General features: G+C 40.5%; 1 protein-coding gene across 8 annotated transcripts in view; it reads right to left on the reverse strand.

Annotated features, from left to right (window-relative positions):
* Positions 1-14,530, reverse strand: part of LOC105489409 (mitogen-activated protein kinase 4) — a 179,016-nt gene that overhangs the window by 138,765 nt on the left and 25,721 nt on the right. The window lies entirely within an intron of this gene.

Genomic DNA, 14,530 nt, shown 5'->3' on the forward strand with positions numbered 1-14,530 from the left:
TAGAACAAAACAGACCAATCAATGGCACCCTAACTTCTCTTTTTTTTTTTTTTTTTTTTTTTTTTGAGATAGATTCTCGCTCTCTCACCCAGGCTGGAGTGCGGTGGCACAATCTCGACTCACTGCAACCTCCGCTTCCCAGGCTCCAGAGATCTTCCCACCTCAGCCTCCCATGTAACTAAGACCACAGGCATGAGCCACCATGCCCAGCTAATTTTTGTATTTTTAAAAATAGAGACAGGGTCTCACATTATGTCTCTCTCTCTCTCTTTTTTTTTTTTTTTTACAGAGATAGGGGTCTCACTATGTTCAAAACCTGAATGGTTCCAATCCCCTGGGCTCAAGTGATCTGCCCACCTCGGCCTCTCAAAGTGCTGGGATTACAGGAGTGAGCCATTGTGCCCACCACTTTTTAATTTTATCTTCAAATCATGAATAATACTAAAGTTTAAAATAACATTTAATGTACAAGTTTATGAACAAGGAATGAACAGGAATAAAAACCACATATTCTTTAAAAATTTCTAGCTAGGATGAAATTCCTTTCCCAAAGTGAATTAGTGACTTTTTTTTTTCATTTTTTAAAATCATCCTCTTCTTTCTAAGAGGTCCTTTGACACTAAAATCAATCAAATAAATATACTTATTGATAAACATATATCACCAAGGAAGTCTTTGACGGCAAGTAATAGGAAACTGAACTTAAAACAGAAAGTACATTTATTATAGTTTCACAAATGGGAAGCCTCAGCTTAGCACAGGTCCATGGTTCCCCTGACATTCTCCTGGTTTTGTGCCCTGACTGGAGGTGGGCAGCTCTGGTGGCTCTGATGGTCATGGCTATGCATGACAGTGTCTACAGGTAGAGAAGCCACCTCACCACTCCTTGTCATTTTGTCTTAAGATGGAGAAAAATTTCTCAGAAGCCCCCAGCAAGCTCCCTACATGGACTGTTTGGGGCCATGTGTCCCTTTCAAGGCTAATCATGAGTGAGGAGGAGGAATACCTTCAACAATCAGACCTGCCCCTGGAGCTACGTGTGGGTCAGTTTCCCCTGAGATGCCTGGTTAGGGAGAGGGGAGAGGTTCCTGAATAAATCGGGATTCTGTTGGATAGAAGGAAAGGCACACATCGATGTTGGATAAACAACCAACAACTCTACAGATGCCACAGGCTAGTCACTGGGAGACAAAGGTAGAAGTCACAGACTGTTCTCTCCAAACATTCAGTGTGGTTGGGGCGAACCATAGACGCATATACATATGGGGAAATGATTGGAATACACAAACTATATCAAATACAGTGGCTTCTACTGGACAGAATTGAAGATAGATTCATCTGAAACTAAACCCTGTTCTACTAGAAACCAAGTCATAAAGAGACTGGGGTTTTTTGAGAATGAAGATATTACCTAATTATATGTAATAATTGTCTTTGCACCCCTTACAGTAATATGTTCCACTTAGAGGTTGTAATATAACATATAGATTAAAATCCAAGCTATTTTCACAAATATACTTCTCTATAAATGACTTAGATACTCCTCAGGGAAGCAGAAAACACAAAGTAAAATATTTGTGGAAAGTTACTCAGGCTGAGGCTCCACAGATAACCTCTTTTAAATACATTTATAGTATCTAATTATTACGTGTCTGTTAAAAATAATAAAAGCAGGCCAGACATAGTGGCTCACACCTGTAAACCCAGCACTTTGGGAAGCTGAGGGAGGCGGACCGCTTGAGCCCAGGAGTTTGAGACCAGCCTGGGCAACATGGTGAAACCCTGCCTCTACTAAAAATACAAAAAATTAGCCAAGCGTGGTGGCCCATGCCTTTACTCCAAGCTATTGGGAGGCTGAGGCACGAGAATTGCTTGAACCCAAGAGGCAAAGGTTGCAGTAAGTTGAGATTGCACCACTGTACTCCAACCTGGGTGACAGTGGGATTCTATCTCAAAATAATAATAATAATAAAGTAAAAAATGAAATATGTTCATAGACATAGATTTCATGGATTAAGCATATACTGCCACTTTTAGCTATACAAATCTCAGTTTAGAAGTGAGGTAAAAAGACTGATAGGTTTTAAAAAAATCTGTTCTATTTACAGATCAGTGAAGTAAGAGTTAGTGAGAGTCTGTTATAATTTCTAATTACGATTAATTAGCTAACGTTCTCAAGGTATACAGTGAGAATGACCTGTAGTGTGAAGTTCAGTGGTGCTGTATGGAGAGGCTGAATATTAATTCTGTTCAAATCATATCAATCCAAATAACACATACAGATACACCCTGCTTCAGGAGGTGAAACTTAAAGTGTGCTAGACTTAGTGACTCTCTTCCAAAGAACAGAGTATGGAAAGAGAAAAAATAATAACTTCAGAGGGGAGAAACCAAGCAAACACCACACCATAACCAAGTGATCAAGGTTAACATCACCAATCATGGGGATATCATGTATCCCCTGATATGACATGACAAGAGGGTCATTTCACCTCTGTGGTATTCCTTCTCCCAAAAACCCACTAACCCCAATATAATTATGAGAAAAATAATCAGACAAACTTAGATTGAGGGACATCTGAGTAGTACTCCTCAAGACTGCCAAAGTCATGAAAAAAACAAGGGAAGACCAAGAAACTCAGAGCGGAGGAGACATGACAACTAAGTGGATTGCTAAACTCTGGACTGAATCCTGGAACAGAAAGGGTCATTAATGAAAAAGTTAGTGAAATCCAAATAAAATGTGAAGTTTAGTTGTAAAGAAGGGACAGCCTAAGGCATGAGTTATGAAGATAAAGGCATACGGACATGTTTTAAACCAAAGCTACCCATAAACTGAGAACACAGAATGATAGTTTACTTAGGACTACTTCAAAAGACACAGTCATTTTGTTTTTCGTTTTTCCTTAGAAGTCCATGAGACGATTTTTTTTCCTGACCAAGCCATTGCTCATTGTAGAGAGAAAACTCCAGAATTAATTATTTAATGTGTGAAAAGGCAGGGGCCAAGACAGATCAAGGTAAACTGGTAAGAAGACCAGTAATGTTGGTTAGTGAATGAAACGGGAGGACTGTTTGTCTGGGATTCTTCTCCTGCTGTAAGTGATGTGATCAAGTTAGAAATTCCTGGAGGGCAGCTGCTATTTCTTGCTTATTTTTATTACCTTCACAGTGCTTGGCATGCAGTAGGTATCTAATATTAAACCCAGCTGACTCCATTTAGAAGATCAAGTTTTAAGGTCTAACATTTATTGGCAGTTTTAGCTGGGAAGAAAGGGGTGTTGTGGGTGGTGGTTGGAGGGGCCATGAAGTCCCAGGCAGCTTTTAAAACCCAAAAGGATGAACAAGTAAGGGTGAATTTTTAAACACAGAGGGACTAAAAAGTTGTTTCATTGTCCCAAATCTCACTGCTTGTTTCTCCCCCCAGCTCAGCTTCAAGGAGACAGAGATGCTTTAATAGGTGATCCTTCCTAATGTTATGCCACTTTTATATATTTTCAGAGCTCTAACTACTTAATATTTCATTTAACTTTCTCCATCATCTTGTGATAGAGAGACGGCATTAATCTCAATTTTCAAACGAGGATTTTCCAGCCCAAAGAAGTGTCTATACACAGCTGAACTATGACAGAGCTCCAGAGATAACCTAGGTAGGGCTTCTCAAACAAGCACATATATTAGGGATCATCTCCCCCATATCTAAAACTATGCTATGTCCTGGGGGTGCCTCCTGATCCAACATGATGGATGTCTTCTTTCTGTCCCACTTAAAGCAACCCAAGGGTAGCCACCAAAGCCAATTCAACACAGGCCACTAAGAAAGCAGATCATTGTAAAGGTTTAAATAAGACTTATAAATCATCACCTGGAACTTTCTAGTTAATTACATGCTCTTGGCAGCTTTCTTTGGGACGTAAAACCAGAAACCTATGTTTTGATCTAGCAAGACTCCCTGGGGCCACTAGTCTAGAAACAAGATGAGCAGGACAGAGTCACGATTGTAGAGACAGGTGAGCGTCATCCAGGACTGGCTGCTGGGAGTGGAGATGAGCTTTTAGTGTTTTCATTTGGTAATATCTCTGGATCTGTCTCTGCAACAAGCTGTCTCCAGCCTATGCCACCCACTTCCAAGACACCTTTCCTGTGGGTTTGTGACATGTACAAAGTACTTAGTACTTTATAAGACATGTATAAAGTACTTAGTAAAGAAAAGTTAGTAAAGAAAAATCCCAATCTGGTCCGGCAGACTTCTTGTCTCTCGGGATCAACATACGCTTTTCATTGGAGTGAATGGGAACTGACCGAAAGGGGACATGACAAAACTTTTAGGGATAACAGGATTCTATATCTTAACTGGGGTAATGGTTATATGGGTAAATGCAATTGTCGTAACACTTAAGATCTGATGCCAAAATCTGTGCTTTAAAATTGAACACTTAAGATCTGTGCAAATTCTAGCTACAAGTTAAAAAATAATGACACTTGAAATTGAACATGGTAAGATTTACTCTAAACAGTAATGAGTGCAGTAGGGCTGTTTAATGCTATGATTTGAACTTTCTACTTCTATTAATGTGGACTGAGACTGTGTGAAGTTTTGTTTGGTTTTGATTTTGTGTTTAACAGCTTCATCACACTCTTGTGATTTATAGAATCGGTGGCCAACGATAATTACCAAGTTTCTCTTCCTTTTGGGCATGCATTGCTACCAAGCAGTGCTTCCCTTATCTGACATTATACCACTGATGTTGATTTTGGTGCATACATAGAATAGCATCATGTGCCTTATGGCCAATGGGTGCATACATAGAATAGCATCATGTACCTTATGGCCAATGGGTGCTATTTAAGGAATTCTTTAAACTTAGGTGCATGAAGAGAGACTGCAGAGAGGACTGTGCTGGACCTCTAATGATGTCTGGAGCTCATGAGGGCCACTTTTCTAAAGAACCCAGTTGCTCCTTCATAAACAGGTTCTTCCACAAGAGAATTCTCATAAAGGATTCATAAAGTGCTCTGGGTATGATGTTCCTTAGGGGAGTGACTTAGGCTCATGCTATTGTAAGAGGATTAACCAGAGACAGATCAAATCCCAGGTCAATTACAGTCAATACATCAAACAGAAGAAGCAAACCAGGGGCCAGGCATAATGTAGTATAGGTGGTAGAAGCACAGATTTTGGCATCAGAGCTGCCAGGACTCAAACTCCAGCTCCACCCACACCCCTCACTGGCCATATAACCTTGGACAAGTCCTTTAACCTCACTGTACCTCAAGTCAGCCCATGGAGAAAATGCGGATGACAATAGCACCTATCCATGGAGTTGTGAGAACTGAATGGGGTAAACGTGTGAAGCCCTAGAAGAGCTCCCAGCACTGAGTACTATTTAATGGGAATCTGTTCTTATTATTTACAGCATTACTCCTTTCAGAAATCCCACCTTTGTTTATCTGAATTCTATTCATTCCTTCAAGGGCTGCATATAGACACCCACTTAGACAAACGAAGCAGGTATTTCAGAAAGGAGCCCTGCTTGGCAGCAATTCATGTCTAAAAAGAAGAGAAACTTGGCAGTTACCATTAGCCACAAATTCAATAAATGGCAAGAGTGTGATGAAGCTGCCAAAAAAGAAAAACAAAGCTAACCTAATCTCAGTCGATATTAATAGAAGCAGAAAGTTCAAATCATGAGAATAAAAAAACCACTGCAGTCACTGTTCATAGTAAGTCATAATATCTTCTGTTTCAGATGCTACCATTTGCCTCTTAACATGTAGGTAGAATTCTCCCAGATCTTAAGTGTTCAATTTAATGAGCTTTGAAGACTGTGTCTACCCATATGACCATCACCACAATCAAGATATAGAATGTGTCTATTACCCCAGAAAGCTTCCTCATGCCCTCTTCCAGTCAATTCCCACCCACCCTTGCCAAAGGCAATGACGGTTCTGATTTCCATCACTCTGTATTAGTTTTGTTTGTTCTTGAACTTCTTGTAAATAGAATCATTTTGAAGAGATATGTTTTTTTTCCTGGATTTTTCTTTCACTATTATGTTTTGGAGATTATTTTGCATATCTTGGGTTTTTAATCCTTTTTATTGCTGAGTATGATTCCATTTCCCACAACCATACCACAGTTTGTTTATCTATCCCCTTTGACGGACCTTTGGGTTGATTCCAACTTGGGATTATTATGAATAAGCTGCTACAAACATTCTCATATGAGTCATTTTATGGACACACGTTCTCATTTCTCTTGTGTAGCTAAGAGTAAATTGGTTGGGTCACAGGGTATGTATGTTTAACTTTATAAGAACTGCCAAACAGTTCTTTAAGATAATTGTGTCACTTTATACTCCCACTAGTACTCTAGAAGTGTTTCAGTCATTCCATATCCTTGCTAACATCCAGCATTGTCAGTCTTTCTGATTTTAGCTATTCTAGTGGCTGTGAATAGTATCCCATTGTGGTTTTCATTTATATTTCCCTTGTGACAAATGATGTTAAATCCTTGACTGTCCATTTGTAGATCAAATGTCTTTCCAAGTCTTTGGCCCATGTTTTTCACTGAGTGATTCATCTTTTATTATTGATTAGTAGGAGCTCTTCAAATATTTCATTTTAAAGTCTGATTTTTATGTATTACAAATATTTCCTCCTAGTCTATGGATTGCCTATTAATTTTCTTAATAACATGTCTTTATGAAGAGACAAATCTGGTTTTGATAATTTCGAATTTATCTTATTTTCTTCTACGATTTGTACTTTTTGTACACAATTCTCTGACTAATCAAAAATCTTAAAAATATTCTGCTTTGTTTTCTTCAAGTTTTTTGTTTCACTTTTACATTAAGTTTATGAACTATCTCAAATTGGTTTTGATGTGTACAGAGCTAAGTAGGATCAAGGATCATTTTATTTACAGATTAATATCCATTTTTTCTAGCACCAACTGATAAAGGCCTTTCCTGTCAAATCGACTATGTCTGTCAAAAATCAATTGACTGTAGATGTGTGGGTCTGTTTCTAGACCCTCTTTTCTGTTTCATTGATCTATTTGTCTATCTTTATGCCTGTATCATACTATCTTTATTACTGCAGCTGTGATGGTTAATATTAGGTGTCAACTCGATTGGATTGAAGGATGCCTAGAGTTGGTAAAGTATTGTTTCTGGGTGTATCTGTGAGAATGTTGCCAGAGCTGACTGACATTTGAGTCGGTGGACTGAGAGGAAGACCCACCCTCAGTGTGGGTGGGCGCCATGCAATTAGCTGCCAGTGCGGCTAGAACAAAGCAGGCAGAAGACGGTGGGATAAGCTGGCTTGCTGAGTCTTCTGGCTTTCATCTTTCTCCCGTGCTGGATGCCTCCTTCCATTCCTCCTGCCTTTGGACATGAGACTCCAGGCTCTTCAGTCTTTGGACTTTTGGAGTTACACCAGTGGTTTTCCAGGGTCTCTTGGGCCTTCAGCCACAGACTGAAGGCTGCACTATCAGCTTCCCTGCTTTTGAATGGACTCAGACTGAGCCACTACTGGCTTCTTTCTTCCCCACCTTGCAGGCAGTTTGTCAGGGGACTTCACCTTGTGATTGCGTGAGCCAATTCTCCCTAATAAACTCTCTTTCATATATAAATATATCCTATTAATTCTGTCCCTCTGGAGAACCCTGACTCAGGTAGTGTGAGTCCTCTTAACATTTTTCTTTTTCAATATTGTTTTGTTATTTAGGATCCTGTGCATTTTCATACAAATTTTAGAATCAGCTTGTCAATTTCTTCAAATTAGCCTGCCAGGGTTTTTACTGGGACTGCATGAATCTACAGGTCCTTTTGGGGGAGTGGATTTGTCATTGCTTATAACAACAACAGTAATAATTCCCCTTTATGGAGCTCACACTATGAGTCCTGTCCTTTGCTTATTCTTCACAATGAGCCAGGGAGTTTAGGATTCGTTCCATTTCACAAATAGAGGACACTCTGCTCAGAAAGACTGCAGGTTATCTGCTCAAGCATATACAGCTAGGAGTAGGGAAGCTGGGACTCCAGCCCAGGTAGGGCTGACCCTAAATCTCAGGTGCTTTTCACAGCCAGAGGAAGCACCTGGAGGATAGAAATCATGCCACATGAGAAACTGTTGGGAGAACTAAGGATCGCCAGCCAGCAGAAGGAAAGATGACGGGAAGACACAATGATGTGTCTGACAATAATGGATAAATCATGACATGAAAAACTCTAGAGAAGAAATTGCAAGCGCCCAATTTTGATGACGCAAAATAAGAAAGGAAAAAACCCTTAATTACTAGAGATGTGTTATCAGAGAGACAGCAAAGCTGGTAATTAAGTGCACAGTTTGGAGACCGGTTGCCTGTGTTCCAGTCCTATTTCTGTCGCTTACTAGCTGCGTGGCCTCAGGCAAGTCAGTTAACCTCTCCGTGTCTCAATTTTTCATCTGTAAAATAGGGATAAAATTGGTGTTGGACAAATAACTTGGTGATTGTAAAGGACTCACACCAGTGCCCACTACACAATAGGTGCTATATTATGGTTAATAGGTGAAGAGTTTATAAATCAAATGGACAATGCTGTGAGATGCTAAGTTTTACCTCTCTGAGTGTTCCAAAATTGTCTGAATTGTCCTCTATTCGGGTACCTACCTGCATTAGATGAAAAGTTGGACTACACAGTCCCTAAGGTTCCTATTTTCAATTCTAAGATCCAATTATTCTAAGTCAACTTCTTTGAAAGTCATGAACAAAAAACAACAGCCTTCTCCCCTCCATCAGTCAATATATTCCTACTTTGGTCAATCAATAAATTCCCATATTGCTTGGCAACACAAGCCTCTAATTGGGGTAAGGAAATCTACATCAGTCTGTGCCTTCAGTGACACAAGGTGGATAGAAAATAAGCCAGAAAGAAAGAAGACAGACACCAAGCGGGGGTTGTAATTAATTGGTTCATGTGAGTTGGCTGCTTCTGCTGGGCTGAGGGCCCAGTGTTTTTGATTCTCTTATTGAGATCTATCAAAGATCCTGGCGAGTGAGAATGGCTTTGTTCTAACAGAGAGAAAGTGAGTATTTTTGTGTCCTCAGTTCCACATCAGTGACTGTTTCTCCTCAAGCCCCGTTCTTTATAGATTTTTATTTGTCAAAAACTCCTTGCCCCTCAAGTACCCCATGCTTCACATAAGGAACCAACACAGTTTCCCAATAGAAGGAGGTTTGGCATGTCCTTGAGCCCTCTTCTTCCGTTTCTTTATCTTTTTTAACCTCTGTGAGCCTCTAGAGTTCCCAATCCCATTTCTTACTCATGACAGACAATGTCTGCAAGCTTTCAAAACACTTTTATTCCTAAGTCCTTTCCCTTTCTCTAATTACCTTCTGCCAGCTTGGCTCCATTTGAAAATGAGCTCCTTAATTAACTTCCCAGGACTTTTTGGCCTTTCTGATCATTAAAATAATCCATGCCATGTGCAAACCTGCTTCATTTTTAACCACTGCAACAGTCAGAGACCATACTAGTCCCCCTTCATAGAGGAGTCAGCTCAGTACTTCATGAGGTGCTTATGATGAACCCTGCGAGCCCTAGATCAAATTCATAGCATGGTAGAGAAGCCCCTTGAAATCAGGAATGAGGACCCCTTGGCAGACCAGATATCACAAGTACTTGGCTTTTAGCCATGTCCTTCCATGTACTAAATATGTGACCTTGAGCAATTCACTTAATCTTCCTGAGCCTCTTTCCTCCTCTGTTAGGCAAAGACTGGGGATAGCAAGACCTCTACTGCTTACCTGTGCCTTACACTCCCAATGGATCAAGCAGATGCCACAAACAGACACTGCAAAGCAAACACCTTGTAAACCATAAATGCACTAAACAAATATAAGGCTTGTTTCATGAGGCTGCCCCTTGGCCACACCAGATGAATAAACCGGCAACAATGCATGTTTTAGAGTAAGCCAATTCTGCACCATCACCTTGGTCAGCATGCTAATTCTCCATCAATTTTACTGGTGCTAAAAAAAAGTCTTAAGTCAACATGGATACTGCAAGATACAGCTGTTGGGAACATCTACAAGAGGCAGGATTGAGGGAAGAATGTAGAATGAAAAGGTGGGAGTTTCAGTGGTATTCTCTAATTAGCTGTGGATCTTAACCTATTCCTAAACTTCTGTGACATCTCTGGTTCCTGAGACTGTCCCACTGAATAGGGTTGCTGTTAGAGAAAATAAACGTGTACAAGAAGAAATAATTTACTAAGTCAGAGACAATATTAGCAATGATGATTTTACTGATTTGTGCATGAAGAACCAGAGACCCCTTTCCCAATTTCCTCAACCAAATCCAAAGCCTGCAGAAGTCAGGCCAATTATTGTGCCAATATGAATTTGAATAAGCATTATCATGTTTAAAAAGAAGACCTTCATTGAGGAAAATGTTCTGATTTCAACTTCTAGTTTCAAGAATCGGTTCCTTAAAGGGACAAAACACACAGCTTGTGTGGCTATTTCCCAGCAGATATTATTGGCTTGTCAAGGAATAGAACTCACCCTTCCTAAATGCCTATGATATGCTGAGCTCTGTGCTTTGGGAGATTGTATGATTTACTAGCCAAGCGGAACACTTATGAGAGTGAAAAGGGACATAGTAATTATGTAAAGACGACAAGCTGCACTGAGACTGTCCCTGGCGAAGCAGAATGCATTGTCCCTCTGTCTCTGCACAGCTCATATCAGGGCTTTGATGAACTCCAAGGGCAACAGAATTGCTAATGCACACTCAAATTTTCACATATATATAACATTATTATTCCATTCCAGTGATATATCTGTGTTTACCTTTCAGCTCCAATTTTAGCACAGCAGTAAAGCTCATTAATTGCTATTAAGAAAGTTTCCTCATTAACTTGTATAAGGTGTGGTGAGCTGGACTGACAGGTCCAGCTTCTGATCAGCACTGATCCAAGTGCTTCCAGTCGTGGAAGTGCTTCAGCAGCTGAGCTCCTGCTGGATTTATCCGTCTCCTACATGATGCTCAGGTCCAGGAGTGAATGAGCTCAAATCCTTCTCCAAGGAGAAAGTCACTATCGGGGTTGGGTAAAAACATATTTCCTCGGTAGTCCCTCAACTGGCTATAAATAGTATGTTTTTACACCATTAACTGAAATTCAAGTAAAAAAAATGTGTATCTATGCATCTTACCTTCATGACTAAGGCCATTATTAAGCTACTACTAACAGACGCTTTATTCTGAAGAACTGCTCCGTCCTCATCACAGCTAGTCAGCCTGCCCTGGGCATCAAGATAGGCCTATTATAGGCTGAAAGTGTGGAAGACAGGGGGAAACACTGAAATAGAGGACCTGGATCTGGATTTGCCATTTTTCAATCAAGTTCTTAACATCCTGTCCTTCAGTTTCCTTCTTTTTTCAGGGAAGCAATCTTCCGCAGTGTTATCTTACGGAGTTGCCATGAAAATTAAATATAATAATGCATCTGAAAGTTCTCTGGAAACAACAAAGAGCTACACAAATATATTGGCAATGCAAATTTGCAGGTAAGAGGACTAACTAAAGGCACAGGACAATGGAAGCTCCAGCTGTGAATTTTCTGTTAATTACAATTTGAACTCTTGTACCCAATTCTCTCAATGCAATTAAGAGCTAACAAAAGCATGCTCAGGAAGTGAGAATGTAGTTGGATGGATGGACTGAAACTGAAAGAGAACCATTTCTAGCCATAGCCAATTGGTGAATTAACTCTTTGACCAGATTATTTAGATTTAAACCATAATTTGCCTTCAAAAGGTTCTAGATACACCACAGTCATGCATTTAGAGTTAATATTTTTTTTTCTACCATGTAATGGGCTAATTTTTTGGTCATTTCTCCAAGTTTCTTCTGTATCCATAAATGCCTATATGAATTGAGTTTGGGTTAGATACCCCAAATAATCTTTAGGACCAGGGCCATGATTATTGAAGCTATGGGCAGTCCCAGAAAGGAGCCCAAATGTGGACCTAGACTGTCAACAGCCAAGGACCCACATACCAGAGCTGCTTCTACACCATATTTTCACCTTGGATTGAACTTGCTCTTCTTGAATTAAAAAAAATCCATCATGCATACTTGATGGATTTAACAGGGTCTTCTTTTATCTGTGGATGCTACATGCTAGTAAAAAAGTCTGAGTTTCTCTTAGCAAGTGGACACACGAACGTTATTTTGGTAGACAGACTCCTAACATGGCTGCCAAAGTTCTTCCCATCACTGAATGTTCATATCTCCCTTCATATCAAGAGGTGGAGTCTAATGGCCAGGCACAGTGGCTCACACCTATAATCCCAGCACTTTGGGAGGCTGAAGCAGGTGGATCTCCTGAGCCAGGAGTTCAAGACCAGCCTGGGCAACATGGTGAAACCCTGTCTCTACTAAAAATACAAAAAATTAGCTGGGTATGGTGGCTTGTGCCTGTATTCCCAGCTACTTGGGAGGCTGAGGTGAGACAATCACCTCAGCCTGGAAAGTCGAGGCTGCAGTGAGCTGAGATAGCACCACTGGTCAGCCTGGACAACCAGTGTGAGACCCTGTCTCAAACAAACACACAAACAAAGGTAGAGTCTATTTCCCCTCCCTGTGAATCTGGGCTGGTCTTGTTAATCGCTTTGACCAATAGAAGTTGCTAGAAATGATGCTCATTCTGGGGCTTTTATGCCCAGGGTCTTAAGAAAACAAGCAACATCTCCTTCTGCCCTGTGAAGCCAGTCTCTATGAAAGATGTCCAACTACCCAGAGACCACCATGCTGTGAGGAAGCCCAAGCTAGACAGAGAGAGAGGTTACAAGGGGAAGCACAGAGCTGTGAGACATGAGAGCAAAGCCTTCTCGGTCCTTCTGGCCCAGCCCAACCCAGTCAGCAGCTGACAGCAGCCAAATAAGCAACCCCATTTGATGCCACATGGAGCGGAAGAATTGCCCTTCCCAGCACTGCACAAATTACAAAATTATGAGAAATAATAAATCATTCTTATTTTAAGGCACCAAGTTTTGGGGTGGTTTGTTACATAGTAATGCCTCTTCATTCTACCACGAAAAGAAGACACTGAGAAATACTGGCATAAACAATATCATTGAGGCCAGGCACGGTAGCTCATGCCTGTAATCCTAGCACTTTGGGAGGCTGAGATGGTTGGATCACCTGAGGTCAAGAGTTCAAGACCAGCCTGGCCAACATGGTGAAACCCTATCTCTACTAAAAATACACAAAAATTAGCTGGGCGTGGTTGTGCATGCCTGTAATCCCAGCTACTTGGGAGGCTGAGGCAGGAGAATCACTTGAACCTGGGAGGTGGAGGTTGCAATGAGCCAAGTCGCGCCACTGTATTCCAGCCTGGGTGGTGGAGTGAGACTCCATCTCAAAAAAAAAAAAAAAAAAAAAAAAAAGAAAGAAAAAGAAAGAAACAACATCATCAACCATCTAGACAGAGAATTCCAAACCCTGCTGTGAAGTAATTAGCTAAGATCTCTTATCCAGCAGCAGTCTTGGGAAGTTAGTCTTTAATATGCTCCTACTGAAGCACCTACCACATCTTCCTGTAGGGGCTGCCCCTAGTGGGATGTCAGAAAAGCACTGGTGGTGGAGACCTAGGAGGCCTAGGCTCCAGCTCTGACTCTTGCCCTTTTGACTCAACCCAAACTTTGGACAAGACATTTAATCCCTCCCTGTCTTACTCCATTTAGGCTGCACAACAAAAACTTTAGGAAGCTTATAAACAACACAAATTTATTTCTCACCGTTTTGGAGTCTGGGAGGTCTGAAATCAAGGCACTGGCAAATTCGGTGTCTGGTGAGGGGTTTTTTTGCAGATGGCGTGTTCTAGCTGTGTCCTTTCACGGTGGAAGGACCAAACATGCTACCTTGGGCCTTTTTTATAAGGGCGCTAATCCCATTCAAGACCTAATTATTAATATCTCCCAAAGGCCCCATGTCTTAATTCTATCACACTGGGGATTAGACTTCAACATACGAATTTGGAGGGGACACATTCAGACCACAGCAATCTCTTCTGCCTGATTCTCATTTATATGATAGAGATAATAACACCTACTCTACAGACTTCTTGTAGTCATCAAATAAGATAGAGTATGTTAATGAGCTTTGAAAAATATGAAATTGTTTTTTACCAGCTGTCATTTCATAATTTTATTTTCTCAGGTTGAAACCTTAAAAAAATTCATCCCTCTAAAAAACCCTGCAATTTGAAGGGGTCACCACAAGATGGCAATGGTATATAAATTAGAGTCCCCAAAATCCTAAAAGTAAAGATTAAATGAAAATTGAAGAATGTCTTTAATATTACCAAGCACATATGAAAGTATTTGCCTGGAGTGACTGTTTACAGAACATTTTGAGGTCTTGCCCTGGATCAGTAGGAAAAAAAAAACACTTTTTGCTTTCCTACACAGGTAACAGTAGAAAGAAAACAAATACATCCATAAAAAGGGCTAATGTACACTTCTTACCATGAGCTA

This window comes from Macaca nemestrina, chromosome 19 (genome assembly GCF_043159975.1).
Source record: "Macaca nemestrina isolate mMacNem1 chromosome 19, mMacNem.hap1, whole genome shotgun sequence".
NCBI classification, from domain to species: domain Eukaryota; kingdom Metazoa; phylum Chordata; class Mammalia; order Primates; family Cercopithecidae; genus Macaca; species Macaca nemestrina.